This window comes from Nomascus leucogenys, chromosome 4 (genome assembly GCF_006542625.1).
Source record: "Nomascus leucogenys isolate Asia chromosome 4, Asia_NLE_v1, whole genome shotgun sequence".
Taxonomy (NCBI): Eukaryota; Metazoa; Chordata; class Mammalia; order Primates; family Hylobatidae; genus Nomascus; species Nomascus leucogenys.
The window spans coordinates 100,749,909-100,771,392 of NC_044384.1; the positions used below are offsets into that span (position 1 = coordinate 100,749,909).

Here is a 21,484-nt window from a genome sequence, read left to right on the forward strand (position 1 = left end):
TCATCACCCAGGTTCTAAGCCTAGTACCCAATAGTTATTCTTTCTACGCTCCTCTCCTTCCTCTCACTCTCCACCCTCAAGTAGGCCCTAGTGTCTGTTGTGCCCTTCTTTGTGTCCATGTGTTATCATTTAGCTTCCACTTATAACTGAGAACATCCAGTATTTGGTTTTCTGTTCCCACATCAGTTTGATAAGGATAATGACCTCCAGCTCCATCCATGTTCCAGCAAAAGACAAGATCTCATTCTTTTTTATGGCTGTATAGTATTCATGGTGTATATGTACCACATTTTCTTGATCAATCTGTCATTGATGAGCATTTAGGTTGATTGTGAATGGCACTGCAATGAACATTTGTGTGCATGTGTCTTTATGGTAGAAAAATGTATATTCCTCTGAGTACATAACCAGCAATGAGATTGCTGGGCTGAATAGTAGTTCTGTTTTTAGCTCTTCGAGGAATTGCCACACTGCTCTCCACAATGGTTGAACTAATTTACACTTCCACCAACAGTGTGTAAGTGTTCTCTCTTCTCCACAACCTTGCCAGCATCTGTTATTTTTTGACTTTTTAAAAACAGCCAATCTGACTGGTTTGAGATGGTATCTCATTGTGGTTTTGATCTGCATTTATCCAATGATCAGTGACACTGAGGGCTCCCTATTCAATAAATGGTGCTGAAATAACTGGCTAGCCATACGTGGAAGATTGAAACTGGACCCCTTCCTTACACCATATACAAAAATCAACTCAAGATGGATTAAAGACTTACATGTAAAACCAAAACTGCAAAAACCCTGGAAGACAACTTAGGCAATACTACTCTGGACATAGGAATGGGCAAAAATTTCATGACCAAGATGCCAAAAGCAATAGCAACAAAAGTAAAAATTGACAAATAGGATCTAATTAAACTTAACAGCTTCTGCACAGAAAAAGAAACTATCAACAAAGTAAACACACAACCTGTAGATTGGGAGAAAATATCTGCAAACTATGCATCTGACAAAATTCTAATATCCATCATCTACAAGGAACTTAAATTTACAAGAAAAAAAAAACAACTTCATTAAAGTGAATAAAGGACATGAACAGGCATTTTTCCAAAGAAAATATACATGCAGCTAACAAGCATATGAACTTTTACCCTTAATTGTTCTCCTCGGGCCTGTCACTATATTGGGTACTTTATATAAATAATATAATTCATACAACAGTCCCATCAGAAAGGCTTTCTTTTCATTATTTCATAGATGAGGAAGCTGAGATTCAGATAAATTACAAATCTCCATCAAGGTCATAGAGCATGTGAGTGACCTAGATAGGATTTAAACCCAAGCATACATATTTAACTCCCAAATCCTGGTTATTTCTGTATTGTTATCTATATGAAACTCAGATTCCACTGACACTGTACATAAGATAGAGTATTATTCAGCCTTAAAAAGGAAGGAAATCCTGACACATCCTGAACCCATATGGATGAACCCTGAAGACATTATGCTAAGTGAAATAAGCCAGTCACAACAGGACTATATGATTCTACTCATATAAGGTACTTAGAGCAGTCAAATTCATAGAAGCAGAAAGTACAATGGTGGTTTCCAGGGTATATGGGAGGGAGAAATGTGGGTTAATGTTTAATAGGAACAGAGTTTTAATTTGGCAAATGAAAAAAAATTCTAGAGATGGATGGTGGTGGGGGTTGCATAACAATGTGAACGTACTTAATACCACTGAACTATACACTTTACGATAGTTGAAATGGTAAATTTTATGTTATATTTTACCATAAAAAATGACTTTTAAAAATTAAAAAAGAATAGGTAGATATATAGTTGTTTTGTTGTGTGACAATTCAAATATATGTAGAAGAGTACATGTGAAAATTTAATAGCGAAATGAACTGTGCTAGTTACCAATTTATTGCCTCTCACATCCAAATTCATTCTCTTTGCCCACTCTGCAAAAATTAATGTGAGGAGGTGAAATTTTAGCTGAGAATTAAAGAATATGACAATAGTCAGATGAACGTTAACACATTTTTTTCATTCCTCCCAAAATATCCTAGGAAGAACCTATCTATGCATTTGTATACATAATTATATTTATTGTATTTCCTAAGGAAATACATTCTTCAGTTGGGAGTCATCCACATGCATTTTATATTCAATGTACTAAATTTTCTGAGGTTTCCAGCCATCTAAGAAATGAACCTTTCCTGTTCCTATGAGATCTCAATTGGCAGGCTGTATAACTAGGTGTGGAAAGTGGAATGAGACAATTCACAATACTCTTCCATGGTTCTCTTGGAAGCCAGGAAGGACACAAGCCCTGCTATGTCCACTCTCAGAATACTGCTCTAATGTGAAGACTTTATCTTCTTCATTTTTTGGGGTTTGGGAAATTTAGTAGATCAAGCAGCCATTCATTCACTTGTGGACTATCCTAGAAACCAAACATCATTTTCTAAATAGGAAGAAATCTGAATTTTTAAAATTACATTTTAGGACTGGGGTCTTTTTCTTTTCCCTATAGTCTGCTTGATTCTGCTTAATTTCAAGAGTGTTTATTCTAAAATTAAACAGATTAATCAAGTTTCAAGAAAACAATATGCATCAACTCTGAAAAAAACTTCTAAAATCTTTAGTTAGGGATTAGAAAGTCAGAGAATGGTTTTAGGAACTGTGACATCTTCTGAGGAGGATAAGATTCACATAAGCAATTAGCAAAAATCTTAAGAAAATCACTTAAGTTTCATCAACCTTCAGTACTTCATACACGCCAGATACTCAGGAAAGGGCCTTCATATACTGTTATTTATTTGTTATTTATCTTCACAATAACCCAACATACTGGCTCTTGTCTCAGCTTCACAGATGAGGAAACTAAGACTCGGTGTTTAAGTAATTTGCACTAACACACAAACCTAGAACTTTGGGGAGTTGGGATCCAAGCACAGGTATATAATATAAAAGCCTATGTACTTTCCACTCCTTCCAATTATTACATACAATTAAACTGGTATTGTGCCTTATAATAATGGCCTCTCATGGAACCCAGTGACACTGATTCTCCTGGGTGGAAGTTGTGACAAGGGAGGATGAAGAAGCTGGCCATTCTAGGAGGCACTACCAAATCCTTTACATGGGAATAAGTTAGTAAATAGATATTTACTGAGCATGAAAATAAATGGTATTTCTAAAGACAGGTTTCTAAAAACCAGGTCCTTCTTTAGGAGAGAATTTTAAGAAAACCAGACATTTACTTTCTTTGAAATATCTTTTTTTCTATGAACAGTTTCCTAGTTTTAGACCCTAGGTTCGTCTTTTGGTGAAAAAAACAGATTAATATCCTTTGAGCCATCTCTAAATACTGCTGTGCTCCTGCATGTTTTTGACCCAAAGTTTTAGAACATTTGACACCTGAAACAATCACTTTCAGGTCCTGTTAGGTAAAAACATTTCCCAGGAATTAGGAAAGTATTATACTATTCCAACCTTTTTAATATGCTGCTGTCATAATTCAGATTTAGAGAGCAAGCCTCAGAGCTGGCTATGTCTTACTGAAAGAATGTCCTTGGGTATAATTTGCTCTTCCAATTCTCTGCACACAAATATAAGAGGACATGCAACTCCACTGGGGTGGCTTCTGAGAGAACTAAAGCTCCCCAGTCAACCCATCGTTTGTCTGAAATATTAAGTGTATTTCTATCGAAAATGTGCTTAAAAGAAGCCTAATAAGTTGGCCCAAACTACATTTACACAGAAGGATGACCTCATTTTTAGACAATGTTGGAAATGAATGTTGTGATAAAACTGCCACACATCATAATGGCATCAACAGGTAAGTTAAATGAAATCAAGTGCATTACGCCATCATGAAAGCAGTGAGGTCTTATGTATTATTTTTTTTTCAGTCTCAGCATTGTATAATCTCCTTTAAAAGTGTTTTCTCTTGATTGTTTTAAACCAGGATAACAGTCTAAAACGCCATTGCTAAAATTAAAAATAATCATGAGAGAACTGACAACCCAAAACAGTCTGAGTAATCCTACTATAAATGAAGGAAAAGCTCTAACAGCAAATTAGATAGAATTATGCAATTTTAAATACTATTTTATGTCCCCTGTTCCACTGATGTAGATGAATCAGTACCAAATGCTTGCCTGTAAATCAAGATTTCAATATCATTTTTACATTGATATTGCCCCTAAATAGGTTTAAAGAAAAGCCATGATATAGTCCATAAAGAACTCATATGGAAAAAAATACTGGTTTTTCATTTGTGAACTCACAGGAAGCCAAATGTGGAAAAGAAATGAGGATTAGTCAACGTAGTAATACAGTGAATCTTCCTGGGAACTAGCTGGAGACAAGGTCTGAGACAAAAAGGATAACCCAAATTTGTTCATCCATCAACTATTATCTAGTGAAATCTCGATAGGAGAGAAAGAAGGAAGGAGGCAGTGTGTTACCAAGTCAGTTTAGTTACTTCCTAGATGTGAGACTCACCAATGCTAAATGAGGATATCATTGCCCATCTCACAAGGTTACTGTGAGAACAAAATATCTGGAAGTGTATAAAGTGCTGTGTCTGTAGTAAATCATCAATAAATGAGGGCTACTTATTAATAGAGGGAAGAAAACCCTTTCAGAGAGTTGTTTTAAAAGAAATAGGAGCTTTCAAAAGCAAACAATATGTATTCTAAGATGCAGGAATATTACAGGAGAGAGAGAGAGAGAGAGAGAGATTCCCTCCATTCTTTTGGAGATTGGAGATTCCCTCCAATATTTGTTGATAAAATATATCAACAAATGTTGGGTAACATCAAAATGAAAGTAAAACTTATTTACTATCGGGTTGAGTAGAAAGTAAGACCAAAACAACCGTAACATTGCAATAAGGAGAACTGCATTTTAGCATCGGATTTCCACTTGCCCTGTGAGCACCTGCTAATCCCTGGGTTTTGGGTAAAGTGGGTCAGGAGGCCAGGTCTTAGGCAAAAGCTAGGCAGCAGGAGGTATCAAACCCTGGAAGGCTGGAATTCTAGAAGGCAGGTACTCTCCTAGAATTAGGAGGGGAAAATTCCACCAGGCATAGAGGCATTGAAGCTAGGTATGGGTCTCAGCTTGGGTCTCAGGGTTAAAGGGCAAAAAGGAATATTAACTGCAAATGAGCACTACTATGGGTTTAAAGAAGAAATCTACATACTACTTTATGGCCTAACAAACTTCAATCTAAATTTTAATGTGTTTCCAGGTAGGTAATACTTCAGGCACTTGGTAAAACCACCAAATGCAAATCTTCCCTGGAGAAATGTTTTAATTCTGGTTTCAAGGCATTACTATACTTAGAGTTCCAAGGGACATTAGCTCAAAATAAAACATGTCAAAAACAAAACTAAAGCAAGTGAACAAAAGCAAGAGTCAGTAGATTTTTAAAAATTTGAATCAGAACAACAAAACCTGAAGGTATTGAAATCATCAGACACAGAATATAAAATGGGTACCTATAATATGTTTAAAGAAATAAAGGAGGACACTGAAAGTATATAACAGGCAGAAAGGACTGTCAAAATGAACCAGGCAAACTTGAAAAATAACCAAATAGAATTTCCAGCAATGAAAAGTGTAATAAATAAAATATGAACTTGTTGCTATTTAAACAGCAGACTAGACATGGCTGAAAAAAAGATTTAAAAAATAAACGAGCTAAGTATCTAACCTTTTAAGCTGGAAAAAAATTGGATAAACCCACAAAAATGTAGAAAGAGATAAAGAACAGAAGTTAAATAAAAAATAAAACTATAATAGAGGATCAGCAAAGCCAAAAGATATTTCCTATATAGGTTACTAAAATAGACACAAGTTTAGCAAGAGCAAGAAGAACAAATAAACACTAGCAATGTAAAGGGGAAATAACTGTGGGTATGGGAGAAAGCAATTTTATGGCTTTACCACTAAAAACTTGGGTAAGATGGAAAAATTCCTAGAATATAAATAATCAAAATTGATCAAAAACCTTGAATGATTCCCAAACCGTTAGATAAATTGAATCAATAATTTTTAAATGACTAATATAAAGAAAACACAATCCCAGAGAGCTTAAAGGTGAATTCTACCAAATGTTTAAGGAAAAGATAATCACAAACTTAAAACTGATTAGGAAAGCAGACAAAAGGATTGAAGAATGGGAAATTACAGCCCAATCTCACTCCTAAACATGGGTAAAGACTAAAATTAATGTCAAGCAACAATGAAATGGATAAATTTTTAATTTGCATTTCCCTGATGACTAATGATGCTGAGTATCTTTTCATTGGTCATTACTTTTTCTTCTTCTATAAACTGTGTATTTAAATCCGTTGTCCTTCTTTGTTGGGTTGTTTTGTTATTGAATTCTAAGAGTCAAGAGTTCTTTTCTCTTGATGTGACTCCTGATATATGAAACATAAATATTTTCTCCCACTCTGGGATTAGTGTCCACTTTCACAGTGGTATATTCCAAAGAACAAAAGTTTTTTTTAATAGAGTCCAAAATGTCGGCTTTTTTCTTTTATAGTTTGTGCTTCTAATGTCCTAAGAAATCTAGCCTATCCTAAGGTTAGGGAATCCTTTGGTTCTAGTACACGGTGTAAGGTAAGGAACAGGGTTCATTTTTTCCTCCATATGAATATTCATTTATCCTCATTTGTTAAAGAGACTTCCTTTTCCTCATTTAAGTGCCATCTCACCTTTACCTAAAATTAGCCATATCTGAATTGTCTCTATTCTGTTTCATTCATCTATATGTCCATCCTTTTGTTAATACCACAGTCTTACTATATTTTATAGTCTTGAAATCACATACACAAAGACCTCCAGCTTTGTTCTTCTGAGTTTTTTCTAGTCATTTACTTTTTCCATATACATTTTAGAGTCAACTCATCAGGCTGGACGTGGTGGCTCATGCCAGTAGTCCCAACACTTTGGGAGTCCAAGGCAAGAGACAACTTGAAACTAGCAGTTTTGAGACTAGCCTGGGCAACATAGTGAGACTTGGTCTCAAGAAAAAAAAAAAGAAAGAGGAAACAAAGAGGAAAGAAAAAAGAAAAGAAAAGGAAAGGAAAAGAAAAGAAAAGAAAAGAAAAAAGAACAGAACAGAACAGAACAGAAAAGAAAAGAAAAGAAAAGAAAAGAAAAGAAAAGAAAAGAAAAGGAGCCGGATTTGGAGGTCCCAGCTACTCAAGAGGCTGAAGTGGGAGGATCTCTTGAGTCCAGGAGTTGGAGCTTACAGTGAGCTATGACTGCGCCACTGCATTCCAGCCTGGGAGACACAGCGAGACTCTGACTCAAAAAAAAAAAAAGAAAAGATTAAAACTTCAACATCAATTTCTACACACAAAAAATATCTGCGGAGGCCAGGCGCAGTGGCTCACGCCTGTAATCCCAGCACTTTGGGAGGCCACGGCGGGTGGATCACGAGGTCAGAAGATCGAGACCATCCTGGCTAACACAGTGAAATCCCATCTCTACTAAAAATACAGAAATTAGCCAGGCGCAGTGGTGGGCGCCTGTAGTCCAGCTACTCGGGAGGCTGAGGCAGGAGAACGGCGTGAACCCAGGAGGCAGAGCTTGCAGTGAGCCGAGATTGTGCCACTGCACTCCAGCCTGGGCAACAGAGCAAAACTCTGCCTCAAAAAAATAATAATAATAATAATTAGCTGGGCATGGTGGCAGGTGCCTGTAGTCCCAGCTACTCGGGAGGCTGAGACAGGAGAATGGCGTGAACCCAGGAGGTGGAGCTTGCAGTGAGCTGAGATAGCACCACTGCACTCCAGCCTGGGCAACAGAGCGAGACTCCATAAAAAAAAAAAAAAATCTGCAGAATTTTTTATTTTCATTAGGATTATGTTGACACTACACATCAATACTGGAGAGAACTAACATCTTAACCATATTGAGTCTTCCACTCCATAAGCATGACATATCTCCCTATTTATTTCAGGTCTTTTTAAATTTCTTTCAGTAGTGTTGTCTAGCTTTTACTGTGCAGATATTCCACATATTTCATTAACTGAACTAATGCTAACCACACAAGCTTCAGTTTATTAGCATATCTTGCTTTGAAAGTGGGAGTAATTCAGGAGCCCAGAATAGGATTTGCAAATATATGAGATACAATCCAATTTTAACATTTTGTTCCCATACAACTATACTGATGCTATCTTACTGTATTAACGCAATTCCTCAATGATGACATAAAAGTAATCTAAGAACTCTGAAAAATTATTTCTCCTGCAAATGCTTTCAACTGAAATGGAAATTTACTTCACACTGAAAATCTAGTCAAGTAGAAAAGGCATATAATCACTCTAAATAATTTGACTACTTAGTTATCTCTTCTGTAGTTACCGTGTCTTCTTGGGGACTAAAAGCTTTCAAACTATTATAAGTTGACTATGTCTGGTGTGAAAGCTATATATTACAAAATTAAAATAAATCACATTTTGAAGAAAAAGTCAATTTTAAAACATATATTTATACAAATAATCTGAGAATCAATTTCTATTTCAATACAGACAGTAGTGAAGGTAAGCTCACTATATCACATAAAAAAACTCGTAAATTAAAAGTAGTGGGAATCAATCATTTGAGTCAGTTCACTATTCCTCAGTGACATCTCATAGATCAATTAGGTTTGTTAACAGGATTTAACTATTTTCTCATATAAAAAGTTTAGAAGTTAAATAGGATTTTTACAGTGACTGTACAACGTGAACAAAGTTTTAGACATCTTCCATCGTTGCGTCCTGACATCCCTGGAATAAAATTTTTAACCTTGTAGTTGTCATATCCTGGTAGTAAGATGGCAACTCCATCATAAGCTTATCCAAAAGTAAAAAGAGAGAAGGATGAAGGACGATGGGCTAACGAGCATGCTAACACAGTTACAAGAAAACAATCTTGTGACACTGCAGTCTGCTACAAGCAAAACAATGGCATTTCCAGAAATCCCTTGTACAAACTACCTCTTATTTCTTATAGCCAGAAGTGTATCATACAACCTCCCCTAGCTTCAACGGAGTCAGGAAAGATGAATACTTTTTAGCTGTACACACTGCCTATCTAAACAGTTCTGAGATCTTTTAATAAGGAAGAAGATTCTGGATACTGGACAGCCACTAGGGTGTCTGCCAAAATATACTTTTAGATTGTAAACCTAGCTAAGATGAAATACACTAAAAGTTATCTTCAAAAAACAAAAGACAGCCTTACATAATTAAAATACTAATTTTAATTACATTGAGAGAAAAATGTTTGAAACTATCATATCTTGTTATGTACAAAATATGTCTTTAATGCAGCAAAAAACGGGCATTATCTTCCAAAGATTAAAAAGTTTTGGGTGGGGTAAGATAGGGAACTAGTATATATTTGAAAAATAGTAGGGTTAAAGAAGGTCAAAGCCCTTCTTCAGTAACAGACTCCTACAACAGTAAATACTCAAATATGAGTAAGCATTTAATCACTGAAAATGCACAAGGCACAGTTATAAGCCTTTTTTTTTTTTTTTTTTTTTTTTAAAGAGACGGGGTTTCACTCTATTGCCCAGAGCTGGAGCAAAGTGGCTCAATCATCGCTCACTACAGCCTCAAACTCCTGGGCTCAGATGATCTTCCTGCCTCAGCTTCCCAAGTAGCTGGGATTACAGAAATGAGCCACTACACTGGCCCTAAGCTTTCTATATCATTTAAACAACATGACAACCCTGGAATGTGGGTCCCATTATCCCCTACAATGAAGCTAAAGTGCTCAAAATCATGCAGCTAGCAAATTGTGACATTTGAATCTGAATTCAGGAAATCTGTTTCCAAAGCCTGTGCACTTAGCCGCTATATGATATTCCCCTAAATTCCTCTTATATATAATCTGAATACATAAAGGTGCAAAAACGTATGTTCTTAATCTTTAACAAATCAATATTCTTGGGATAACCATAAAAATGAATGGAATTTTGCATATTCTGTTATGAGGGGTCTCAACGTGATACACCATCTTCCATTTGCAAATTTAATCTTCCAGGGATTTAAAGGAAGGGATTATACAGCAGAATTTAGAGAACTGTATCTTGTTTCTCATAAAGTCTAGAAATTGTTCATTTCTTAGAGACTCTTTAAAAAATAAAACATTATCTCTTACATTAATACAAAACAGAACTGTTACAAAGCATGTCATCTTCAGTAACTATGCCCAGTAGAAATGTGTTTAATCTCTTCCTACAAAATGAAAATACTATTACATTAAAGTATGTTTCACTACAAAAAACAAATAAACTATATGGTAAACTTCATCATACATACCCACTTAAATAAAGGTGAACTTTTAATAGGAAAGCAAAAATTCTAATAATATTGTCACCCTACAGTAGTACACATAAAATGACTGAAGCAATTTATCTACAATTATAAAATGCTTCAGTTGTATACTTGAGGAAAAATAGTCAAAATTAACTCAAACACACATACCTTTACCTTTTAGTTTATCTTTATCTTATTAAGTGTCATCTTAACAGGATACTCTAGTTGAATGTTAAATCCTCTCACAGAAAATATCATGTTTAAGTTGATAGGAAACAACTAAGAAGCTTTTTTGAGTTTTTGTTTGTTAGTTTGTGTTTGTTTTTGTTTTTTTGAGACGGAGTTTCATTCTTGTTGCCCAGGCAGGAGTGTGATGATGCAGTCTCAGTTCACTGCAGCCTCCACCTCCCAGGTTCAAGCAATTCTCCTGCCTCAGCCTCCTGAATAGCTGGGATTACAGGCTCCTACCACCATGCCCAGCTAATTTTTTGTACTTTTAGTAGGCTGGTCTCGAACATCTGGCCTCAGGTGATCCGCTCACCTCAACCTCCCAAAGTGCTGGAATTACAGGCCTGAGCCACCATGCCCCGCCTACAAAGCTTTTTGATGAAGATTTCCTAGTTGCTGGAAAATTCCCTTTTTCTTATTGCCACAATAACTCTAAAAATGAAGAATAAAGATGATTCTGGGTAGTAAATCCCTTTTCTAGCTTACATTAATACTTGGCCTTAATTACTATCTTGGCACAGGGAAAAATATAACTATGACCTCCAGTATGCTTTCGGCTTTTAAAATATAGCATGTGAAACATAAATAACTATTTAAAATATGACAATCTTTGACTTTTTTGTAAGAGCAGTCAAGTGCACTATTGAGAAGGGGGACCAGGGAGAACAAGGAGTTCAATCTGTAATGACAAATCTTGTTCTGACAGGAATGCATAATACAAAGTCAACATTTTCCACAAATGATGGTTCTCAGATAATCTGTTTTTCATCAAAACAAGATTACTGGATAGACAGATTATGGTTTTAACTGCCTCAGAGGAATGGGGTTTTTCTATTCTGGTTTAAATACATATAATATACTCTTTTCCAAACATCCCATTATACAAATGAAGTCTATTTCATTGTGTCCACTTATTTCTATATACAGAGAAGCTTAAGTGAATGGAACTGCTAACATGCTAAATATCACCTATATCAGCAAATAGAGATCAATTATGCATATCTGGAGAGAGATATAATTCATATCAAAAACAGAATAATGCAACAAATATTCATTGACCACTTGAAGATTTACATGTTTTTTCATCTCTAACAACTCTTTGAAGTACGTTTATAACATCCATTTATAGCATAAGAAACTAACACTAATAATGAGCCTGTCATAGAAGTGGATAGACCCAGATTCCAGCCCAGATCTAAAGCCCTCTTCTAGTCCACAAAACCACCAAAGAATTGAATAAATACTTGCTGATAATGTGATAAAAGGTAAACGTAGCAAATTAAGTAGTATAATCCCTTACCTTAAACACTTGTATACACTACTTAACCACTTAATACTGATTATATGTTTCTACAGTATCATCCATTGTGTTCATTATTTAAATGAAAGTATTATTTTTCATAACAATTAAAATAATATATATTCACAACTGAGAACTTTGAAAATAGATAAGAAAAAAAGAAAACATCTAACACCTTAGCCCCTTAAGTAACCTCCATTAATATTTTGGTACACTGTCTTAATCATTTTCCAAATGTTTTCAGAATACAGGTAAAATTATACTTTACATGTAATCTGTACAAAAATTTTCACTTTATTATATAATGTACTATTTAAATTTTTTTAATGGCTCTTCACATGTAAGCACTAATCATCGATGTCTTAATTGGACCATAGCTTTAATATTTAGAGAAATAAAATTTATTTTTGCTACTGCAAACAGTGCATCAATGTAGATATTTACAAAACAGAGATTCACCAGGGTATTTTCACTGCCCTAAAAATCCTCTGTGGTCTGCCTATTCATCCATTCCCATTTACCCACCAACCCCTGGTAACCACTAATCTTTTAATGATCCCCATACTTTCACCTTTAGCATTATGTTTTTAAGTTGCTAAATACTTTCCCCTAGGGATTTTATTTATTCTAATTTTTAGAAATTCTTTTCCTTTATGGGCTAAACAGTTAAGTATGTTCTTAACATACGGCCTGTTTCTTAAATGTTACTGATACATTTTATGTACCTAATATATACAAAATATCACCATTTCCACATATAATCAATATAACAAATTGTTAATAGAATATTTTCCACTCATTTCCTTGTACTAAGTCTCAAAACTCTAGCATGTATTTTATACTTACAGCACATCTCACTTCAAATGCTAAATTTTCATCACAAATATTTGATCTATGTTTAGATTTCAAAAAATTTGTAGTTGAAAAAGTAGATTAACATATGAAAGTTATCTAAAACATACCTAAAAGCTTTCCAAAAGCCAAAAAAAATGCTTCTCCTTTAATATTCACATTCACAGTAATAAAATTAGTTCATCTCTTTTAGAATAATTTATTTGACTTTAGAGTAATCAGTTATTGATCTGCAGTTATCAGTTTCAAAACTACAGCCAAGTTAAGTAAATTCAGACCCTCTTATGTTAACTCTGTAGCATTAACATCAAATCCAAAAATGTACTGTATACATTAATACCAAAAAGGATTCTTCAAATTTACATTACAGTTTTTGGAGTCAATTTAGTTAACACTGCCAATCATAATTAAAATCTCATGCATAAATAATAGCATAGCATAACAGCTATTCATAATAGCATAATAGCATAATTCATGCTAAAAATGTCTAAAACCATTATTGTTTTTATTAGTAAAAGATTTTAGTTTTAACAAAAATTTTTGCGACCATCTATGTCACAAATAAGCTATTTCTTTCCATGAAGCTTAAAATTTAACTTTGTTCGTATGGAATGTGGTATCAGGAAGAAAATGTCAATCACATTGACAATTTTTGTCCTAAATTACTGAATATCTGGCAAACATTCCTTTTTAAACCTCTGGTGTGTATGACTCTGATATTCACCAGGACTTGCCAAAAACATACAGAGAATTCCATATACCATTTACCCAGCTTCATCCATTGATAAGATCTTATACAACCACAGTACACTGTCAAAACCAAGAAACTGACATTGTTACAATATTATTAACTCCATTACAAAGAAACCACATGTGTAAATTCAAATAGCTATCACCACAATCAGAATTCAGAACTGTGTCATCACCATAAAGATACTCTCTCATATTAAGCCTTAACAGTCACACCCTGACCTCAACCTTAACTCTTGGCAAACACGAATCTGTCTTAATTGCTATAATTTTGTCACTTTGAGAATGTTATATAAATGGAATCACAGAGTATGCAACCCTTTGAAGGTACATTTTTTTAAGTAGCATCATGCCCTTGAGATCAATCACTCTAAGTTGCTGGATGTATTAATCATTTACTCCTTTTTGTTTCTGAGTAGCATTCCAGTTTTTTCTTCTATGCACCTACTGAAGGATATTTGGATTGTTTCCAGTTTATGCTATTACAAATAAAGCTTTTTATAAACATCCATGTAAAAGCTATTATGTGAACAGAAGCTTTCACTTCTCTAGGGTAAAAACACAGGAATGTGATGGCTGGGTCATATGTTAAGTATATGTTTAACTTTATAAGAAAAGTCCAAATTTTTCTCCAAGTGGGTGTGCCATTTTACATTCTAACCAGCAATGTATGAGAGATCCAGATCCACATCCTTGGCATTACTTGGTATCAGCAGTAATTTTTATTTCAGTCATTCTAACAGGTATATATTAGAATCTCATTGTAGCAATTATTTGCATTACTCTATTGGCTAATGATGCAGAAAAATCTTTTCATGTGCTTACTGGCTAGCCACATATCCTCCTTGTCCCTATTCAAGTATTTTGCCCAATTCCTAATTGAGTTGTTGTATTGCTGTTCCATTTACAGAGTTCCATAAATATTCTAGATACAAATCTTTTGATGGATATATAATTTTCAAATATTTTCTTCCAGTATATGGCTTACCTTTTCATCCTTTTAACAGGGTCATTCAAGAGCAAAAATTTTGGTTTTGATAGAAGTCCAATGTATTGCCTTTTACTCTATGGATCATTTCCTTTAGTGTCATGTCTCCACTTAAGACTAGGTCATGAACGTTTTCTCCTAAAATTTTCTTCTGAAAGTTTAATAGTTTTACATTTTACATTTGAGCCTATAATCCATTTTGAGTTAACTTTTTATAAAAAGGATGAGACTTAGGCACGTTTTTTTTTTCCTTTTGCCTATGAATATCCAACTATTCCAACACCATTTGTTGAAAAGACTATCGTTCCTCTACTTAACTGCTTTTGTACCTTTGTCAAAAATCAGTTGTGCATACCTGTGTGAATCTACATCTCAGGCTCTATCTTGGTCCCTTTAAGTGTCTATCCCTCTGCCAGTACCACTCTGCCTTGATTACTGTACAGTAAGTGTTAAAATTAGATTGAGTGATTCTTCCAACTTTATTATTCTTTTCAAAATTGTTTAACCATTTTAGTTCTTTTGCATTCCCCTAGAAATTTTATTTTTAATTTAAAAAAAATAATTTCAACTTTCCCTATAAATTTTAGAATCAGCTTGTCTATATCTAAAAGAATCCTGCCAGGAATGTTTTAGGAATTACATTAAATATACAGATCAACAGTCTGGATAGAACAAATATTTTTAATATGTCTCTTCTAATCCGTGAGCATACTGCCTCTCCATTACTTAGGTCTTTTTAAATTAGCATTTTGTAGTTTTCAATATACAAATCTTGTGCATGTTCTATTGGATTTATGCCCAAGTGTTTCTTTTTTTTCCTTCTTCCCTTTTTTTTTTTTGGTAGAAATGGGATCTTGCTATGTTGCCCAGGCTGATCTCAAACTCCTGGGCTCAAGCAGTCTTCCTGCCTCAGCCTCCCAAAGTACTGACAAGCAGGAGACACTGTGCCTGGCCTCATTTTTTCTTGAGCAACTAATAAATGGTACTGTGTTCTAAATTTTCGTTTTGAATTATTCATTATTATTTGTGGAAATATGATTGTGTGTTTGTGTGTGTGTGTGTGTCTGTGTGTGTGTGTCTGTCTGTGGGTATGTGTGTTTGGATATCTGCAACCACAAACTTGCTTATTAATTCTAAAAGGTTTCTTTTTAAACTCTAGTGTCTTCTTGTTTGTAGATTCCTTGGGATCTCCCATGTAGCCAACCATATAATCTGCACACAGGAAGAGTTTTATTTATTCCTTTCTATCTGTATATCTCTCGTTTTCTTGCTTTACTCCATTGGTTAAATCTTCTAATATTGTGTTGATAGGAGTGTTGAGAGCTAACATCCTTGCCTTGTTCACAAAAGCAGACTGTCTATCATCATTACAACACTTGCTGTGGGTTTTTATAAATATCCTTTATCAAGCTGAGGAAGTTTGCTTCTATTGCTAGTTTACTGAGAGTTGTTATCATGAATGGGTGTTGAATTTTCTAAAACACTTTTCTGAATCAACTAATGTCATCAGGTGGTTTTTCTTCTTTAGAATGTTAATATAATGGATTATACTAATTGATTTTCAAATACTGAACCATCCTTGCATTACCAGAATAAATCCCACTGGCCATGGTATATTATTATTTTTATATATTGATCAAGTTGTTAATACCTTATTGAGGATGTTTGCATCTAGATAGTCACAAACATAGGAGATACTCCATATTTTTTTCTTTTTATACTATCTTTGTCTAATTTTGATATCAAGGTAATAGCAGCCTCATAAGATGAATTAGGAAGTATTCCCTCCTCATCCATTTTCTAGAAGACTCTGTATAAAACTAGTGTTATTTGCCTGGATGGTTCTTTTTGGAAGGATTTTAATTATAAATTCAATTATGTTAATAGTTGCAGGATTTTCAGATTATCTATTTTGTCTTGGGTGAGTTTTGACAATTTATGGTTTTCCAGAATTTGACCTATTCATCTTAAACTATCATGTATGTAAAGTTGTTTACAGTATTTTCTTTTTGCCTGCTTAATGTCTCTGGTGATATCTCTTTACTCTTGATATATTGGTAATTAGTATTTTCCCTCATTTTCTTTTTCAGTTTTGGTAGGTGTTTATCAATTTTATTAATCTTTTTTTTTTATACTTTAGGTTTTAGGGTACATGTGCACAATGTGCAGGTTTGTTACGTATGTATCTATGTGCCATGTCGGTTTGCTGCACCCATTAACTCGTCATTTAGCATTAGGTATATCTCCTAATGCTGTCCCTCCCCCCTCCCCCCAACCCACAACAGTCCCCAGAGTGTGATGTTCCCCTTCCTGTGTCCATGAGTTCTCATTGTTCAATTCCCACCTATGAGTGAGAACATGCGGTGTTTGGTTTTTTGTCCTTGCAATAATCTTTTATAAACCAGTTTTTGCTTTGATTTTCCCTATTGCTTTTCTATTTTTTTAATTTCATTAATTTCTGCTCATTTTTTCCTTCATTCTGCTTGCTTTGGATTATTTTTTTTTTTTCTTTTTGACAGAGTCTCACTGTGATGTCTAGGCTGGAGTCCTTTTTTAGTTTCTTGCAGTAGAGCAGGAGCTGCAATCATTGATTTGAAACCTTGCTTTTTTTTCCTATTATTAGGACTTAAAGCATACATTTCCCTTTCAACAATGCTTTTGCAGTATCCCACAAATTTTAATATATTTTCATTAAAATTCACTTTGATATATCTTTTATTTCTCTTACAGTTTTCTCTTTGACACAGATCATTTAGTAGTGGGTTAATTTTTCAGGTTTTCTTGTTTTCTTTTTTTCTTGTTACTGATTTCTAATTTGTTTCCATTATGGTTAGAATATCCTTTGCATGACTTCAATTATTACAAACTTGCTGAGATTTGTTCTATGAACTAAGATATTGTCTATCTTGGTGAATGAACATGTTTGATTGAAAAGAATCTGTATCCTGATTTTATTAAGTATTCTATAAATTTCAATTAGAGCCTATGGTTGATTGCATTGTTCAGTTCTTCCCTATTCCTAATGACTATTGCCTAGTGGTTATACGGATTATTAAGATAACGGGTTATTAATCCCCAACCATAATAGTGATTTTGTTCTCTTTGGTCCATTCAGTTCTTTCAGGTTTTGCTTTATTTATTTTGCACCTCTGTTAGATTAAGATTATTTTGTCTTCCCAGTGAATTTATCCTTCTATCATTTTGTAATGTCCCTTTTTCCCTGGTAGTTTTCTTTGCTCTGGTATTGAATTTTTCTTATATTAGTATAATTAATATTATTCAAGGAAAAATTATTCATAATATAATGACATATTATTAATATAATTACCCTGTTTTTCTTTTATTAATGTTTGTATAGTATATATTTTTCTATCTGTAACCTTTAGCCTCCCTATATCATCATATAGACAAGTGAGTTTCATATAAACAACATATAGTTTTTTTTAATTGTACAATTCTGCTAAACTCTATCTTGTAATCATTCATATATTAGGATTTAAGTCTGCCATTTTGGCATTTACTTTTGTGTTTCCTCCCTCTATTTTACCTGCTTCTATTTCCCTTCTTATTTTTCTGTAGGTTACTTTAACATTTTTAGTGTTCTATTTTGATTTACACTACTTTTTATTATATCACTTTATGTAATATTTTAATGATTGCTCTAGAGATTGCAATATACATATGTAGCTGTTCAGCCTATCAGTATTAATTTTTTGTTGCTGCTGTTGCTATTTTTCAAGACAGAGTCTCGCTCTGTCACCCAGGCTGGAGTGCACTGGCGCCATCTCTGCTCACTGCAAGCTCCGCCTTCCAGGTTCACGCCATTCTCCTGCCTCAGCCTCTCCAGTAGCTTGGGAATACAGACACCCACCAACACGCCCAGCTAATTTTTTCGTATTTTTAGTAGAGACAGGGTTTCACCGTGTTAGCTAGGATGATCTCAATCTCCTGACCTCGTGATCTGCCTGCCTCGGCCTCCCAAAGTGCTGGGATTACAGGCGTGAGCCACTGTGCCCAGTCAAATGTTTTAATACTTAAAATGGAATGTAGTTACCCTATCATAACTTATGTCCTTTTCCCTCTCCACTTTATAAAACAGTTTTTTGTTTTTTTTTTAGATAGAGTTTTGCTCTCATCGCCCAGGCTGGAGTGCAATGGCACAATCTTACTGAAACCTCTGCCTCCTGGGTTCAAGTGATTCTCCTGTTTCAGCCTCCCATGTAGCTGGGAATACAAGCGTGCACTGCCATGCCTGGCTAATTTTTCTATTTTTAGTAGAGACAGGGTTTCACCACATTGGCCAAGCTAGTCTTGAACTCCTGACCTCAGGTGATCTACCCACCTCAGCCTCCCAAAGTGCTGGGATTACAGGCATGAGCCACCGCACCCAGTCAACAGTTTTCTTAAATATTAATTCAACATACACTGAGAACTGTATCAACATTATAATTTTTGCTTTGTATTATCAAACAATTTTAAAAACTGAAGAGAGAATTAATCTACCCTTTCCATTGCTTTCTTCATTCCTAATGTTACAAGCATCCTGTTATCACTTCCTTTCTTTCTGAGCAACTTCCTTTATAGTCATTCTTTTAGAACCAATCTGCTGTCAACAAATTTTCTTAGCTTTCCTCCTTCTGATATGGGTTGATTATCCCTTCATTCTTGAAGCATATTTTTGCTGGATACACAATTCAGGGTAATCTGTTTTTTTTTCTTTAAGCAGTTGAAAAATGATGGGATACTTCCTGTCTGCCATACTTTCTGATGAGAAACCTGTTACTCAAATTGCTGACACAGGTAATGTGTTAATGTCCTCTAGCTACCTTCAAGATTTCTTCTTTGGCTTTAATTTTCAGAATTTGGACTATGATGTGTCTGAGTATAGATTTCTTTGGGGTTTTCCCATTTGGAGTTCACTAAGCTTCCTGAATCTAAAACGGTTATGTCTTCTGCCAAACTGGGAAATTTCAGCCATTATTTCTTAAAAAAAAAAAAAATTTTTTTTTGACTCCACATCCTGTCCTCTCTATCTAGTATTCTGAGGCTACAGTGCTACATCTTATGTTATTGTCCCACAGGCCTCTGGAAGCAGAGCTCATTTTTTCTATTTTTCTCTCCATTATTTGTATTGGAGAATTTCTAGTGAACTATCTTCAAATTGACCAATTCATTTCTCTATAATTTCTACAGGCTGCTATTGAGCCCATATAATATTTTTTTATTTTGGTTATTATATATTTCAGTTCTATCATTTTCATTTGGTTCTTTATAGTTTCTACTTTGTTACTAAGGTCGTCTATGTTTTTGTTTGTTTCCAGAGTGTTTGTAATTGCTTGTTGAAGCATTTTTACAAAAGCTGTTTAAAAGTCCTTGTCGATCATTCCACATCTGTGTCATCTCAATGTTGGCATCTGTTGAGTTTCTATTTTCCTGATTTTTCATATGACAAGTAATTTTGGGCCATATCCTGAATATTATTATACTATGACACTCTGGTTCCTATTTAAATCATCTATTTTAGCAAGTAGTCAACCTGCTTAAAACTGCAACCTTCTCACCTTTATGGGCTGTGGTTGAATGTCAATCCAGTTATAAAAATCTCTGCAGTGCTTTTCTGATTTCCCTCATTTGTGTCATGTAGATGACATAACTTCACCCTACTATCTCCTTAGTTTGAGTTTGGGTGGGGACAAGCACTGCCTCATTTTAGCAGGGCAAGGATGGAAGACAGGGTACTATCCCACAGGGTCTGCCTCATCAATGCAGCGGGGAAGGGAGGGTGGAAGTCAGAGTCTTGCCCACAGGCTCAGCTGGGGAGAGCACAACAAGGAAAGTAGAAATCAAGAGCTCCAACCACAGGTTTCTCCATGGAAAGTTACCTCCTCTTTACTTCATATTCCACTGAGGTGGGGCACCACTTCATTACTATAGGGTAGGGGGTGAAAGTTTAATTTTCTGGGTTCCTCCCTGCTACCTGCCCCTACATTTTTCCAGATTTTTCCAGTTCATTCTACAGACTCCACTGGAGAGGGGCATCCCCTTGTTACTGTAGGAGGGGGAGGATGTATGTATGAAACAGTACTGGTTATGGATTCCACTGCTGAAATGCCTGTTAGGGTAGGAGAGAAATACGGCTTTTATTGTGCTGTTCTCTTAGAGAACAGTAAAGTATTACTAAAAAAAGTTTCTGTCTTTTGGGGCTATCCTTTGGCTAGAGAGAACAGGCTTTCCTTGGCACTAATTTTATTTTGTTTGTTGGTTTCTACCCACTGGCATTTCCAAGTTGTGTGCCTCTCTAGAGACCAGGTCAGGATATATGAAGGTACAGAAAGGAGAAAAAAAGAGAGAGAGAGAATTCATTTGATCCTTGAGCCCCCAAACTGCCAATCCCTTGGCAGTTCATTCTCTTTCTTCTAACTTTCAGAGTTTTCCAGTTGGTGAATTATGTGTTTTATCCAGGGCTTTTTGTTGTGATTAGAAGAAGTAAAATAAAATGTGTTTACTCCATATTGTCCAGAGCCCAAACCCTGTCACTTACTTTTAGTGTAGATATTATGATTATTTCTATGTCTTATCACTCTCTACTTTCTAAGTTTCCTGAAAAGTTTATTACTTTTTTATTAGGTTTCTATTACTTTTTTTTCTTTAAGAATCAAGGTCTCACTCCTTAGCCTCCCAAGTAGCTAGGACTACAGGCACACACCACCACACCCAACTAAATTTTTTATTTTGTGCAGAGATGGTGGCCCCCAAGGTGGTTTCAAACTCCTGGCCTTAAGCAGTCCTCCTGCCTCAGCTTCCCAAAGCACTAGGATTACAGGTGTGAGCCATCATGCCTGGCTTTTATTAGATTTTCTATTAATTTGTTGGGCCAGCAAAGTGTCAGATATGACATATCCTTGAAGCTTAGTAGCTGTTAAAAACTGTTAACACAATTTATCGGCCTTTATACCCACCACTGGGTTCACAAAAGATAAAAATAAATAAGTCTCAAGTTGGTTCATTTGTTCTGTAAATATC

The 21,484-nt window shown here is 34.9% G+C and overlaps 1 protein-coding gene across 5 annotated transcripts in view; it reads right to left on the reverse strand.

The window, feature by feature from the left end:
• The window catches only part of DOCK3 (dedicator of cytokinesis 3), a 653,304-nt gene that overhangs the window by 416,198 nt on the left and 215,622 nt on the right, over positions 1 to 21,484 (reverse strand). The window lies entirely within an intron of this gene.